General features: G+C 47.0%; 1 long non-coding RNA gene across 1 annotated transcript in view; it reads right to left on the bottom strand.

The window, feature by feature from the left end:
- Nucleotides 1–310: 310 nt before the first annotated feature.
- LOC144729525 (uncharacterized) overlaps nucleotides 311–15098 on the bottom strand; it is a 33236-nt gene continuing 18448 nt past the window's right edge. Inside the window, exons 2-3 of the long non-coding RNA XR_013587718.1 lie at nucleotides 2100–2170; nucleotides 311–934 (exon numbers count right to left, since the gene is read on the bottom strand). This is a non-coding gene — a long non-coding RNA (uncharacterized LOC144729525). The remainder of the gene's footprint in view (nucleotides 935–2099; nucleotides 2171–15098) is intronic.

Here is a 15098-nt window from a genome sequence, read left to right as displayed (position 1 = left end):
CTAGCAGTCTTGATTGAAAGATTAATTTCTTTCCCTTTCTGTTCAATGTTTCGGTAAAATACATTTAAAAGCCATTATCAGCATGGATTGCTGTGAATCAGTTAGTGTGGCGTATTGTGTATGGGCGCAATCAAGATGGGAATGGAATCATGCGGAGCTGATGCAGCTAATTAAACCTCACTCAGTTGAATCGTGGTTAAAATGCGTATAATTACCTCCAAGTATGTATTTATTTCAGGAATGCAAATAAATACGAAGATATACATAGCAGTAGAAACAATTTTCACATGGCGGTTAGAATAATATTATATTTCAGAACTGAAAAAGAATTGCCTTAATGTTTTGATATATAACATATACCGTACATTGCAGTTACATTTTTCGAATTCCTACTCAATTGCAAGAGAAAAATGTGTTTAACAAATGTTAACTGCCAAGTATGAAATATGTATTAGAAATATGTCCAATGAAAAATTAAACAGCATAAAAGCTGCTAAGTGCGAGGGAAACATACAAATTAACAGTTTGAACTCAGAAACAAGAATGGCATTTGCTCCAAATGTCTTCAAACGGTTGGCCCCGGTATTAACTGTTCTGGTAACCACATACGCAGTCACGTGACGTGACACGTGTGTGCGCCTGCTTGCTGTCACCGCCGAAATCGGTGAGCGACGTCACAAAAGGATAACGATGGAGTGACGGCCGATGAATGGAATGCGCATCCGTGATGATGATAGGGTGAGATCCAATCATCTCGTGTGCAGAGACCAGGTGGATCAATGCAATTCAGCGTTGGCCGGCGTCGCCTTTCCTCCTCGTACCCACGGGGGACGAGAGCTGGTCAGCGTGCGCCGGTGTAAGGCGGTACGGCCTAACCGGCACCTCTCACAGCACCGGACGCGTGGACTGGGACTCTTCACAACGTCTCCGATTCCTATGCGGCGATGTTTTCCGCAGAGGGGAAACGGGCAGTGAACCTGAGCTGTGGGACGGAACCGGCTTCATGCGGGGAAGACTCCACGTTCCCATGTTTTAACCGCGGGGTACAATCGTCCAAAGCCAGTGGTTTTACCCCAATGGCGCAGATATTGTCCACGTGTGTCTGAGCTCCTCAACGAAGACTTCTGTGGCATCGTGCCCGAACGCGTTGATGCTCTGCAATCTATCGTTCTCTAATGGTGGCATGCCCATTAAAACTTGTCAATAATCCTGGCACTGTAGCACTGCCACACACACGGGAACAAATGTGCCGCAGTTGAAGAGTCCTTCAGAAACAGCACGAGCTATGATCTTTAACTGAACCAAATAATTTTTTATTTTTGCAGTTTTTTTTTGTATTGGATGCAATTGTGAACAATAGCCATATCAGACATTAGTACTTCTAATCGGCATGGTCATTGGTTCGCTGCACTCAGCTATACGGCTCTTTTTTCAGAAGCGACCTCACCACAAATGATCGTTCAACGAAGTGGCTTTTAATAATCACGTGGACATTTATAGCAGTCAAATACTCGAAACGCACATTTCTTTAACAGCGTCTCACTACCATCTATAGATTTATAAACGCAAAGGGAAGCTGCGCCTTTCGCCACCCTCCACATGTAAATCTGAGATTTGTGCTAAAGAAGGAGAAAACCCTTCGTCCTGCAAACCACGGAGGATGGAGGACAAAGGTCAATTCGTTAATTTGATTGCACGGCACTTTTACTGCAAAGAGCTGATTCATCCATTCTCTTGCGAGGAGACTCTGGCCTCCCAGTCGCTTCCTTCTTCCCGTGGTGCCGTTCAACCACGGCCTGGCTCCGTGCACGCACACGCGCGCACACACGCACACGCACACACACATACACACGCACATACGCGCGCACACACACACACGCACACATACACACACGCACGCACACACACACGCACACACATACACACGCACACGCACTCACACACACACGCGCACACACATACACACACACACGCGCACAAACACACACACGCACACACGCACACACACACATACACACACACGCACACACACACATACACACGCGCACGCACACACACATACACACGCGCACACTTGAACGCCACCACCTGCCACTCACGTGCATTGCCAGCGGCCCCTCCACCCCGCCGCCACGGCGACGTCTGCACGACTTGGGGCTTTGCCAGCTTCCTATGGGCAGGACCAAGATTATTTATTTAAGAATTGTCGGTTACAGTTTACATTCACTTTCTCAACCACAATGCTATAGATTGCTGCAAAATAATACGTGGTAGCTGGATAAATAGTTATATATTTTAGCTGTTGAATGTAGATGTGAAAAAATAAATATTTCAGCTGTAGACATCTATAAACATGACCAGGTAGCTCAGCGATTTGGCTTTTGACATGGCCCATTGTCCCTCTGGGATCGACAACTCGATTGCTTACGCGTGTGTGTGGAAGTCAAAAGCGGTTGTCCTATGGTGAGGTTCGCAAATGCCACAGTAACGTGGAACTTCCACCGCTGTCTCAAGCAGCAGACGAGCACCGCCTCGAATCTCATTCGAGCAGAAACTCTCTTTGACTGCACTTTGAGACGTTATCAAAAAATTGAGATCTGCATAGGAATGTATCTCCGTGTATCCCATATTTAATATTGTAGAAGTCTAATGCTTACTTTGCTAAGCAATTGTCCTAAGGTAGTCAAGCAAGGGTGACCGAAACATGTCTTGTTTTTCGATTTAAAGCTTTCGTGACTGCAGGGATTCATCTTCTTGGTTCTTTCGGTATAGTCACGTAGAATGGAAATAGTAAAAAAAAAATTCTCACGACGTTTCGGCCACAACGCAAGCAGCCGTCCTCAAGTGGAGAGCAGGTCTGTCGAGTAAGACTGTCTACTCGACAGACCTGCTCTCCACCTGAGGACGGCTGCTTGCGTTGTGGCTCAAACGTCATGAGAATTATTTTATTATGTTTCTTTTTTTTCCATTCTACGTGACTTTACCGAAAGAACCAAGAAGATGTCTTGTTTTCTTGGCCACCGACAGAATCATTTAGAGCCGTTCGCCAATCCACAACTGTGTGAACGCCTCCCCGACACTGTGTCTGTCGTGGGGGTTGTTTGACCATACTTCACCGTGCTGGTCAGTGTGGGTTGGTGAAGTGGGCGCCCAGGGCCGATTCAGATATCGTTCAGCGCTCACGTTGTCCACGGCTGGGAATCAACATCGGGTTTCCAGGCTCGTAGCAGGGCAGTGCACGAGCTCTCGTGCCATCCCTCTCCCACGTAGTTGTTATGAATAAGCTGTGACGTCGCAGCGACACACTCTTATAATTAACACGAAGGAGTCTTTGACATCAACTTTGTATGAAAGTGTGCTTGTAATGACCGACAAGAATTTGCTGCCTGTAGAAGGAAAGTGACTGTCACGTGCAAAACTGACGGCAATGCAACTACGCTGACTTTCGATAGCGTAAGCTAGTCCGATCGTGATGCGATCGCCCGACTGGAAGGTGCAATATTTGTTACGTTTTAAGTTACGTAAATTGATATATAACTTCGTAAGTATTGTCATATTCCAGAATATAAGTCCAAGTTCAACAACCGTGAACACATATGTGGGACAGATCTCATTTTCCTTGGCAGCTGTTCCAGCTGCTGGAAATCGACATTCCAATCTCTTTCACAATAATGAAGTCGATCAGCAGGTCGGTTGCGTGGTGGGGCAAAGGGTGTGAGACTCTTCCAAGAAAAACAACGTCTGGCCAGCAGGGAAGAGTAGGCCAAATACCCTCTACAGGTGCACTGTAGAGCTTCCGCTCGTGTAGGCCGTTAATAAACAGTGGCGTAAGAAAGCAATAGCAGGGCTGCAGCTTTACCGTTTACATAAAGCATCTAAAATGTCACCTCAACTCAAGACAGCTGTACAAATGGGGATACACGTCTGGAGTTTGAAGAAGGTGCGAGGGAGAGGGGGGGGAGGTTTTCTCAAGATTGATTTTAGCGCATTGGGCACACTGAGTGTTGGTGCTACAGGCCAGAGACAGACAGTCGCGAGACAATGTTATGGTGTTATGGTGGACGTGCAAATCATTCAGAGAGACAGGCATATGCAGTGTGGATTGAGCAGCGTGGACGGTCATAACTCTTCCCGAGCGTGGCCTCGGTATAGCTTGGTTTTGAACAACATACGAGACTAAATGATGTAAGTAATAAATAAATAATAGCCCCAGTAAACATCGGACCTTGGCTCGGCGTCCGTCATGTTTACAAGGCTATTGTGTTGCTGCTGTATGACGCACCGATGTGTCGATTGTGCCAGACATCATGCTTGACAACAACAACAACAACAACACACGAGGACTTAATGTAGCACCACACTCGATGCACTCGTAATGAATGAATAATAATGATGTTAAAAAAGTCTATCATGAAAAACGTATTCAAGCTGAGGAGGCAGGTCAACGTGTACGACTCGGCTAATTCAAATCTTTCCGCCAGTTGCAGGAGAACATTTTCCACATTGTGCCAGCAAAGGATGCATTGTGAATGTAGACACACATAAACACAGCCGTACAAATGTCGTCAAACCCAAGAGCACGTACACATGAAAAAAATCAGATGAGTTTATAAGCCAGACATCTGCGTTGTTTGTCGGCTCATTCTGGAAATTGTTACTGTAAAAATAATGAAACGAGCAAAATGAGGCCCTATTTTGACACCTGCCCGACTATGGCTTTGTGTGGTTGCGAGCATGCTTGTCACAGAGCGAGATTGCACGCTATTTGTGCGGGGAATTATTCAAAGCATGACGTCTTTCATGAAATCAATGGAAAAGACCACTGCAGCATCATTTCCAAACGTACGTCACCGTGTGATGAGGTTACGTTCCGATTCTTAGGGGTAATTGAATCCCTGTAACTGAATTCTATAAGGTTGACAGCTACCCCGCTAACAATAGCGACGTTCTCTTCCACCCCTTCCTTCAGATGCCTCTGTCCAGCCCATGGCCTCCGGACTCGATGATTTCCCTTCCCTCCGCGTGTCGCTCCCTCCTCCAGGCCTCCCCACTCCGTGTCGTTTCTCTGCCCATCGTCTGCCGACTGTTGTCATGACGCGTCTCGAACACGACGAGGAAGCGGGTTTAATTGAGAGAAGAAGAGAACATTGGATGATGATGATGCTGATGCTGAAGCGAGTCGAAGGGGAGAGGGGCAACAAGGTGGGGACAGAGGTTGCAGGGGGGTGAAGATGAGGGCCAGGGATGTCAAAACAGAGAATAGGGTTATGGTAAACAGACCGTGGGCTGGAGTGCTGATGTCGTGGTTAGCGCACGGCTCTGTGAACCCCCGCGACCCAACATAGGGACCGGTCGTGGGCCCTCTCTTTCACCAAAGCCGCATTTGCACCAGATTGGTCAAATGTACGGCGAAACGACCCCTGCGCAGTGGAGAGGCTTTCGTCCAACGGTGGATTTTCAAAGAGCTGTAAAACGTGATTTTTATTTTAAATAAAGGAGCGTGGAGAGGGGAGGTGGGAGAGGATAGGGTAGAGAGGGAAGAGGGAGGGTGGCTGTCGGCAAAGGAGGTGGTGGGCTCTGTGATCTCAGCACACTTTTCAACCCTATCGATTTATAAATTAAACTATAAATCTTGATTTTAAACTATGAACGATTTCTTTATTTAACCAGGTAAGGTCCACTGAGCTGTAGAGCTCTTTTTCAGAAGCCACCTGGCCACAAATGATAGCGCAACGAAGTGGCTTATCATGTGGACATTTATAGCAGCCAATTACTTGAAACGCGCGCGTGTGGAGGGGAAAACCGGAGGTTCCGGAGAAAATAATCAACGCGATCACGGGGAGAAACACACAAACTCCAAATATACAGACGCCAAGTTTGGGATCGAACCCACGACCTCCTGTATACCAGGCGAGATAGTTAACATCTCCTCGCCACCGTGGCGCCCAATGGTAGGCTGCCGATTTTTAAACCCCTTTTGACCACGCACACCGATTCTACAATCGGCACGTGCCACCTTTCTAACATTTACGATTTTTGAATGGAATTTTTGCTTTGAAAACAGTATATGATGAATGGGTTTAAATAACCGGCAGCCTATCAATTGGATCTATTCTGAATAGCAAGTAGCTTGCAATTAATTGGTGGGTGTGGGGGTGTGCTGGGGGGTGCGGAGGGGGAGGGGCTGTAGGGGAGGGGCGCAATGAATGCTGGGGGGGGGGGGTGCAGGGGGGGTGCGTGGGTGCTGGCTGATGAGAGGAATCAATAAATTGGTACCGTATTTTTTTGTTCAAGGGGCCTCATCATCGTGATATGGAGATGTCAGGCACGGAGAGTAATAGCGTTACTCCCCTCCGTGCCGTCACTACACAATAGGTCATCAGCGAAAATCCGGACAGTTTAAAACGTGATTTGTATCGGGCAAGTACGACAGTGCACCACTTTATGATGATCATGACCCCACTTAGCGTGGGTAATCAGGCGTGGCTCTCAGCATCCGCGCGTACCCAGAATGCCTCCCGCGTTACATCAGACGATTGCGATTTATTTGCATTTCAGCGTGCACTCCATGGGGCATGCCGCTCACCGGGTTGTGCATTCACTATTTCTCACATGAAATGCATTCGCCGGCTTGGGCATCTCGATTGCTGAATCCGGCAGTGGCGGTATTCTGTAGCTTGAACTGTGAAACGCACAAGGTTGGATGACGTCAGATGGCTTTTGCCTTTGCTGGGCCGTGCAACTCTCTCGCTGAGCCACGGCTGTGAATTGCTCATGGACACCCTACGACGCGATTCCGAGTGCTGCGCCGCGTATTTTTCGGCACGGCGTCCGACGTTTCGCTCCGCTCGGGGGGGAGCCACTTCAGGAAATGACGCGCGCGGAGCGAAACGCCAGGCGTCGGTGCCGATCGCCGCGCGTAACACGACCCCAGGAAAGGCATCGATGCAGCGCCACCGTGAGCAACCTCCTACGCAGTGGCCTTGTGCCTCTTTTAGTCTTCTTTTTAAATCCTTTATATTAAGTTCACTTGCTTGCTTGCTTGCGCGCTTACGACCGTGCAAATCTTTCGGTCGTTTTTTAACCCACTTCCCGTGATCCAATCGAGCTGACATTTTGCACACAGACTCGTTGTGCGTGACAATTTATTTTCGTGAAAATTTTTTTCCTAAATTTTACACTTTTTAGGAATTTTTTTTCATATTTAATTTAAAATACCAATGTGATAAAAATGAAACTCTTACTCAAGGAAAACAGAAATGAATAATAAAATAAAACCGATGCCACGCATATAAAGGATTTATAGTGAAAAACTTTGTTTTTACGGGTTAATTTTTTCCCCCTAGCTCCCCCATTTGTCACAATCTAGCTCCTCGCCACGCTCCCCGTGACCCATCCTGCCCCATTTCCCCCACATGCTCGCTTCAACCTTTCTCACTTTGTTCAACCACCACCACCGCCGCCGCCAACCTTAACAACACTCGCCACAGTCCACCAAAACAAGGGGGCTTTCTTCGATTTGTTTGTTGGAGGCCCTGCGCGCCGCGCAGAGGCGGACCCTGGCTCTGATGGGAAACAGATGTGGTGGAGTAGGTTGGTGCGACCGCCAGGCAAGTAGGGGCCGTCTGCGATTCGCTAAATCAGCACGCCAAGTACGCGAAGCGACCGGTGCTCTTCAATGTTTCATTCGTTTGTTGTCGGTGGTGGCACAACAACAACAACACGAGTATCGCACACATACATAGAGTGTTGGGAATTAACGCGGCACTTGAAGGTGATCCTGGCAATGTTCGTTTTCGTTGAGAGAGAAAGACAAAAGAAAACATCGCATTAGGGATCGAGTAATTATTTACACATTTATGGGGGTGTTTTTTTCTTCTTCTTCAAATTTACTTTTATCTCCTAAAAAGCAATTAAAAGTTCCCCAATCCGCTTGAAACTGAGCGCGAGTTTGGACGATGAAACGTGGATTGCTGCCGCAACGAGGGGAGGGGAGGGGCCGGTGTGGCGTTTTGGGGTTCGGGGTGGTCGGGGGTGGTGGGGATGGAGAGGCGGGGCGCCCTCGTTGCCCGGCAACTGCGTGGATGCCTGTGTGCTGTGACGTCAACGCATCCCATGTTCGCCATGCAGCGCGCGTGTGAGCGTGAAGATGTCTTCGATTCCCGCTCACGGCCAACACCAGTGACCATTATCTGAACCGCTCCTGGGACTCTCTTAGGTCGACTCAGCCTCGAATGAGTACCTGGTGCGGTGTGTACACAACATCGCCATTGGGGAGACAAAGTCGTGGTGCTGGCCACCCAACCCCCCTCGTGTGACGTGCCGAACTTCATAGGTGCTCGCTAACAGCACTTGCCACAACAGTCTGTTAAGGCTGTACGGGGGATCTTTGTCTTTGTGTGTGTGCACTGTATTGCGTGCGCGTGTTTGTGAATTTGGCTTGTGCATAAATGAGGCATTTGCACATTTAAATCCTGGTTGGTTGTTCATACAACCCATGATCCCTCCAGGGTCGATAAAGTAGGTACCACTTCGTGGAGTAGTCCACAGTTGTTGTCCGACAGATAAACTCGCCACTACCATGGGAATTAGGAATTTCCGCCGCTGTCTCAGTGCTAGTGTCAACAGGAAGTCACTTTGACATTGACATTTGAAAAAAAAATGCTAAACAATGTTCCCTTACTTTTAAAACCTTGAGTATTGAGTCACTAGAAACTTTCTCATTCTTAAAGGCAACCCTCCAAACACGTTTGACTTTAAATGTTAACATATTCTTGTTTATACCGTTTACGGTATTTAATCAAAAGTTGCATAGCGTGCATGAATAGTTCATAATGGTATTTAATGGTCATCAGCTGGTTACATTTCGCATTGCAGTCATTAAATCAAAATTACTAAATTTCAATTACTGTAAACACATCTGCGGTGCAAAAAGAATACACTTATGTTGAGCCAGGAGAGCATTAAATGCGATAACTAAAAGAAAATACAACCCTCTTTTATCAAAGGAAATCTACATGGGGTACAGGCCCACGCATGCCAAATAACGGGAGATTTGGATCATCAGCTGTGTTCCTCCAGCAGACCTCACTGGGAGCAGACGAGCAGACAAAGCTTCGTCTGATCTTTGCCGCAGATGCCCATCGTGTTCTGAGCCAGGCAGCGTGCGTCCTGAGAGCGTGTGGCTTATATAGAGGAAGCAACTGCAGATTCCGTTGTAAGTGATTACGCCATCGTATTTGCCTGCATTGATAACGTACCTTGTATAGTAACGAGAATCCTGCAATATGCATCCTGCAAACGCTCGCTCGTGTACAACGTCACTCGGTCTTTGCTATTTTCTCATAGTCCCACGTTGCTGAGCGTACTGCCCATGCCACGCGGAAGAGCATTTCGGTTCCCATTTGTGCATCGACAATCCCTCCCCGAACCAGGCGCAGCTTGTTTCAGTTGCAAGAGTGGGGGGGGGGCGATGCACGTGTCCGCGATTTGCCCACGTAATCGTCGGACTCTCCTCCGCAGAGCACTGCACGTGTACAACTGCTCACCCCTCGTTCGCGTTGTCTCTCTCTCAAGTGTCGGTTGAAGCGGCTCCAATAGTTTTTTTTTGCACGGGAAAATCGTTGCGGATGCATTTGCACGTAAATCGGCGAGCAGTGGTTTCACCTCGCGTGTGTCACGCACACACACGGGCAGTGATTTCACCTCGTGTGTGTGTGTCACGCACACACACGGGCAGGGATTTCACCTCGTGTGTGTGTGTCACACACACAGAGTGGAGGAGTTTGCGCGAGGTTTAGGGGGGGGGGGAGGCAGTGATTTGTTGCTCAAATGAGCATTGAGGCTGTGGTCATCTTCCATTGACAGCCCTGACCCAGTGATGGAAATTCAATATTGCTCTGGCAGGGGTGAGTCTCTCTGTAGGATAACCACTTGTCGACTTCCGCAGAATTGAATACTAATTTATCGACCCCAATGGATGATTCAATTCATGTATTTATTCAGTTCAGTTCATTGATTAGGTATAACCCTGTGAGCCATGCGGCTCTTGACTCGGGTGCAACCGCAACAAAACAAAAACATGAACAAGAAACATCTTAAAGTGACTACACGCAACAGAACAATCCTGGCCGAGTCAAACCTCAGCCAGGATGTGAACTCGCACATTTCCGATTAGGAGCCACCTCGCTCCCCTGCTGAACCACCTGGCTGGGTAGGGATGAAATTTGATGTGAAAAATAATAGAATTAGGAACCATTTGTGAGCGAAATAAAATGTGCTGATGGGGCCCGTTTGCATTTGCGTGATATTCACTTGTAACGACTTTTATGAGCTGCTTCAATGCAGCTGGGTTATACGGAGCTAATTAATTACACCTGCATTGAAAATGGCAAGCGCTGCACATCTGGGAAGATAATATTGTTGTACATTTCCATTGTTGAAAGGCGGCCAACTAAAAGAGGCCTAACTTACGGGTGCAAGAAACAATAAAGGCCTCGACGAGTGCAGCCGTTAAGCACCCAGAGAGCACACCCCACCCTCCTACCCCACTAACCCACATCCACACGAGGCCTCTGCATGCAGCTGACTGGCACTTGCTGAACATTCCTCTTCACTGCTCCGTATTCACACACGTGCCGTCCAACTTCTCGGCGCGCAGTACCGACGGGCGAATGCTTCCTTCGTCGTAAACGTCCTCAAATGTTGTTTTAGGAAATTTAATTTAAATAAATAAAAACGCACCGCAGGAACCCGCCGTGCCAACGCTGAATTCTCACGACACAAATCTGCCTCTCTGACTTGGCACAGATGCCCCTGGCAGCAATGTGCCACAGGCTGAGCACAGAATGTATCTCATCTGTGACACTGCAAAGGCCAATTTCTCTCAAGTGTGTACTGTCTACAACCCATTACAACACATTGCAGACAAGATACCTTATCATAGTGAAAAGGTGAATGAAAAAAAGCAAGGGTAGAGGTGCAGCCCTGCAATTGCTTGCTCACGCCACTGCAGGTGAAAGGGCCTCTTCGAGAGACAACTGTAGAGGTGTTTGTCTTACTCTTGCACACTGCCCAGACATCGTTGAAGACGTGGGAGCACGCACACTTTGCCCCACCACACCCATCCCTTCCAATGGACTAAATGTGGTGTAGCCATTGATACTAAACCATAAACTAAACTATATGTTTTTTTTTATTTTAAAAAGTAAAGACCACTGAGCTATATAGCTATCTTTCAGAAGCGACCTGGCCACCAATGAAAGCCGAATTACGTGGCTAATCACGTGAAAAATTATAGCAGCCAAATACTGTAAAGGCATGTTGACTGTAAATCTGGAGGAAAAAACCCGGACGAAAATCAACGCGACCACAGGGAGAACATGCACACTCCAAATATACAACAGACGTCAGGGTTTGGGATGGAACCGACGACCTCCTGTACACCAGACGAGGTAGTTAACATCTCGCTACCGTGACGCCCTTGCTGGGTGGAGAGGCTGGAACTTGCCTGTCGCTTCAACTGCCAGCAGATTGAAGCAGCGACCTCTGGGCTCCAACTCTGGCGTGCTCGCCATTGCACCAGCACCGCATGCTGAAGTCACGGGCAGCTCATTTTCAAAAACTTCTGACAACATCTCACGGGTAATCCGGTGTCAATACGTACGGCACACTTAGTTTGCATTGACACAATCCAAAGTTTCCCACTTGGTTACTCTTCTGAATTTAATATCTAGCAATTACTCGATGGGTGCTGGAGCGGACAGCGGAGAGTGGTTTGAGCAATGCAGGCTCACACATCCTCACGTTCCCTTCAAACCTCGCAATAATCGCGTACAGGGACAGACTTAACCATTGCTTCATGATGCTAGCCTGGTGCCCAATACCAAGTGGATAGTTTGTGCCTATGGATGCAGGCGCTGGATATAGAAGAGAGATCGATGAGAGATAAGTGGTAGGTGGGGTCAAGGTGCAGCCCTGAAATTGCTTGCTCAAGCCACTGCTGGGGGAAGGGCCTCCCGTAGAGGAGCTCTAGAGAGCCCTACCAGAGGGTGTATTTGGCCTACTCTTCCACGCTGCCTGTGAGAACCCACAACTAAACTCACAATGGTTTACCAATTTGATGAAGCAGAGAGATTCAAGAAAATTGCACCATTCTTTCAAATGCTGCTCCTGAGAATTAAACCGATGACCTCAAGTATTCAGAGTCCACTAGGCTAACCAATTTTCCACGACGACAACATCCACTTTGGGTAGAATATGGGATATGCCACTGAAGTTCACGTCTCCTTCGTATGAATAAACTTTGCCAGGAGCATGTCCTCAGTGTAGAGCCAGCCTCCGATCCAAACTGTTATTCATGAACTCACATATTTGCGGGTGAACAAAAGGGCATATATGGAAGTGATGCAAACGACACCAATAATATGAATGGTTAATGTCTTTCTGTTTTGTGACGGATGGGATGATCTGCGGCCAAAATTGACGCTGTAACCCACAATCCCCCTCTGATTACAGGTCTCTAAGCTCGAGCCGTTGATTCATGAAAATCAGCTTCGTGTGTGCGGACAAACGTAACCACCGAGCAGAGGGTGAGGAACACAGTATGGAACCCCATCATGCACTTGGCTCATCATGACTCCAATAGATTCCAGGCCACACTCTACAGGCTTTGACGTGTAGAAAGGACATTGGCAAGAAAGCGCGATTCGGGGAATAGTTGGATGGCTCCATGGAGGCGACAGTAACGTTGGAATGCTGAGCTGGCACCACTGTGAGTCTCGCTTCAAATCCAGACTGCCACCCACGATTAACAACATTCTCAAGCGCAGACAGTCGGCGATCTGGATTTTGCTGTGCACATAAAAGATAAATGTAGGGTTTCACGTTAATTTGGCTGTTTAAAAGTGAAATGGCCGCGCCGACGAAATGATGCCGAATGGCACCCCAGTCATTACTCACGGTTGGCTACGTACGGTATGAAAGAAGTTCAACATATATGCAAACATTCATCGAGGCAAATTGATGACTCGAAGTGCTCATGAGTGGCGTTATTATTAGGTAAAGTTTCCGCCAGTGGACTCTCCAGAAATGTTTTTTTTTAATTAATTCTGCGTGATATGTAAGTTATATAACGCAGTAGTTGTCGAACTGAGACCTGCCTTCGTGAATGAGTGGGGGATGTAGACTCCCACGCATCGAAAGTTTGACAATTTTGACATGCCTTTTGTGTTTAAACAACAAAAAACACGCTCGGAAATGTTTGACGCTCTTGAAAACTCAGAGAAAAAAGTTGACAAATCGCAACAAAGAAATGTGTCGGCAAGGATACAGAACGGCGGTGATTGCGAGAGCAGAGAGGGCTGCTCATCTGAGAGTGATCATCTTTATTTAATGGGTCACTGTTTAAACTGAATGAGATTTAGACGCTTAGATGGCTACTAAATAAAACAGAAGACGATGCAGGCTGAGTTTGAAAAGACAAAAAAGGTAAATAAACTAGACACTGGCTCCAAAGTGTGCTGAATGTTAGAACAAAAAACAGCTGGTGGAGATTGAAGATGCTGACGGACAACACGACATTGTTCTATAAGCAACGGGCTAACTAGCAAGAGGTGATCTAAGGATGTATAGGGGACAAAAAGCTCAGATTTGTCAATAACACTGCCTTAAAAAAATATTAAAGGTGACATTTTGGGCAATGGATCCTCTCTTCACAGCGCACAGAGAGATGTAGCAGCGATATGGAGCTAGAGGCAGCAATTTGGATTCCGTACAAACTTTATATACTATGAGGGCCTGATAAGAATTACATTACGAACATGTTTCCTAATGAACCGTCTCTACATAATCCACTCAGTGCTGCATACCTAGGCTCAATTCTCATTTCAACAGAATTAGCAAAATTCACTTGGTGATCATTAATCTGGGCTCAAATCACGTTCCAATCGGAGTAATTAGACAAAATCACTTTGCAGCACAACGTGGATCAAGTTGGCTCCCTTTGTGCATATTTCAATAAAATTACAAAAGATTCGGCTAAACTAGGTACCACAAAATGTGATTCTTTTTTTCACAAACCAGAAGTTATTCCGATGGTGCTCTTGGCATCATCTCACGAGAGGATGAATCCGTTTGAAACTCTCACAGTTCAACTCAATACTCCCATGTCACAACATGTTCTGCAGAAGTAGATATCACGTAACTACTTCTCAGATGAATTCCAATTATATATTGCTAGCTTTACTACCCGGCTTCTTGTCTTGGATTTATACACGGCCTACGTGAAGGGTGGGGGGGGGGGGTGCGTGACGTCAGCAGGCACACTGCGTGACGCTGCCGCATGCGGGTGACATCACAGATGTGACGACACCACTCACTTGTCGTGCAAAATATATCCATTATTGCGCCCCCCACTCTCCTCCCCCCCCAAATATACAAAAGTCTATGTTTATACGTTTTGCATTGTGTACAGTCTAGAAGCTACCCACATGCCAAATTTCAAGTTTGTTGCATGTCGGGAAGTATTCTAAACATTTTGAACAGACACACATAATCACAAATTTCCCTTTTATATATATAAGAAGATGCACACTACCAGCACGTTCCCACATGTCCTGCTGGACGGTATTGTTCATTAAATCGTAGTCAAACCGAGCTTGACTTTGGCCAGGGTAAGTTTGACACCGCATTTAATGATGGGTTTTGTGCAGCCATTGGGGACAACTCACCCACACTTGAGAATGCGATGTTAGTCGTGCCTGGCTGTGTCCGTCTGAACCCCGGATCTCAGCAGTGCCACTTCGGCCATTCGACCTCTGAGCCACCTATCCATCAACATCAAATGTTAAGCAGGACATCATTTTGATGTGTATTCATTGGCGACCGGGCAGAGACAATCACTTTATTACACTTAAGATCGAGTTCAACGTCCTGTGACAGTCTGGGATTCAATTGCAGGATTGTAGGTGTACCGGTTCAGTGCACTGTATAGCATAGCACCATTAAGCAGATTTGATAAATGGATTTCATTTTTTTTTACATTCTGTATAAAATATTGTGATGGTCTTGAAGACATTCATAGCAGTAGATATGGAGCA

The sequence above is a fragment of the Lampetra planeri genome, chromosome 33 (genome assembly GCF_965212315.1).
Source record: "Lampetra planeri chromosome 33, kcLamPlan1.2.h2, whole genome shotgun sequence".
In the NCBI taxonomy this organism is placed as follows: Eukaryota; Metazoa; Chordata; class Hyperoartia; order Petromyzontiformes; family Petromyzontidae; genus Lampetra; species Lampetra planeri.
Note: the sequence above shows the minus strand (reverse complement) of the source record. Positions and strands in the feature narration are given on the sequence as shown.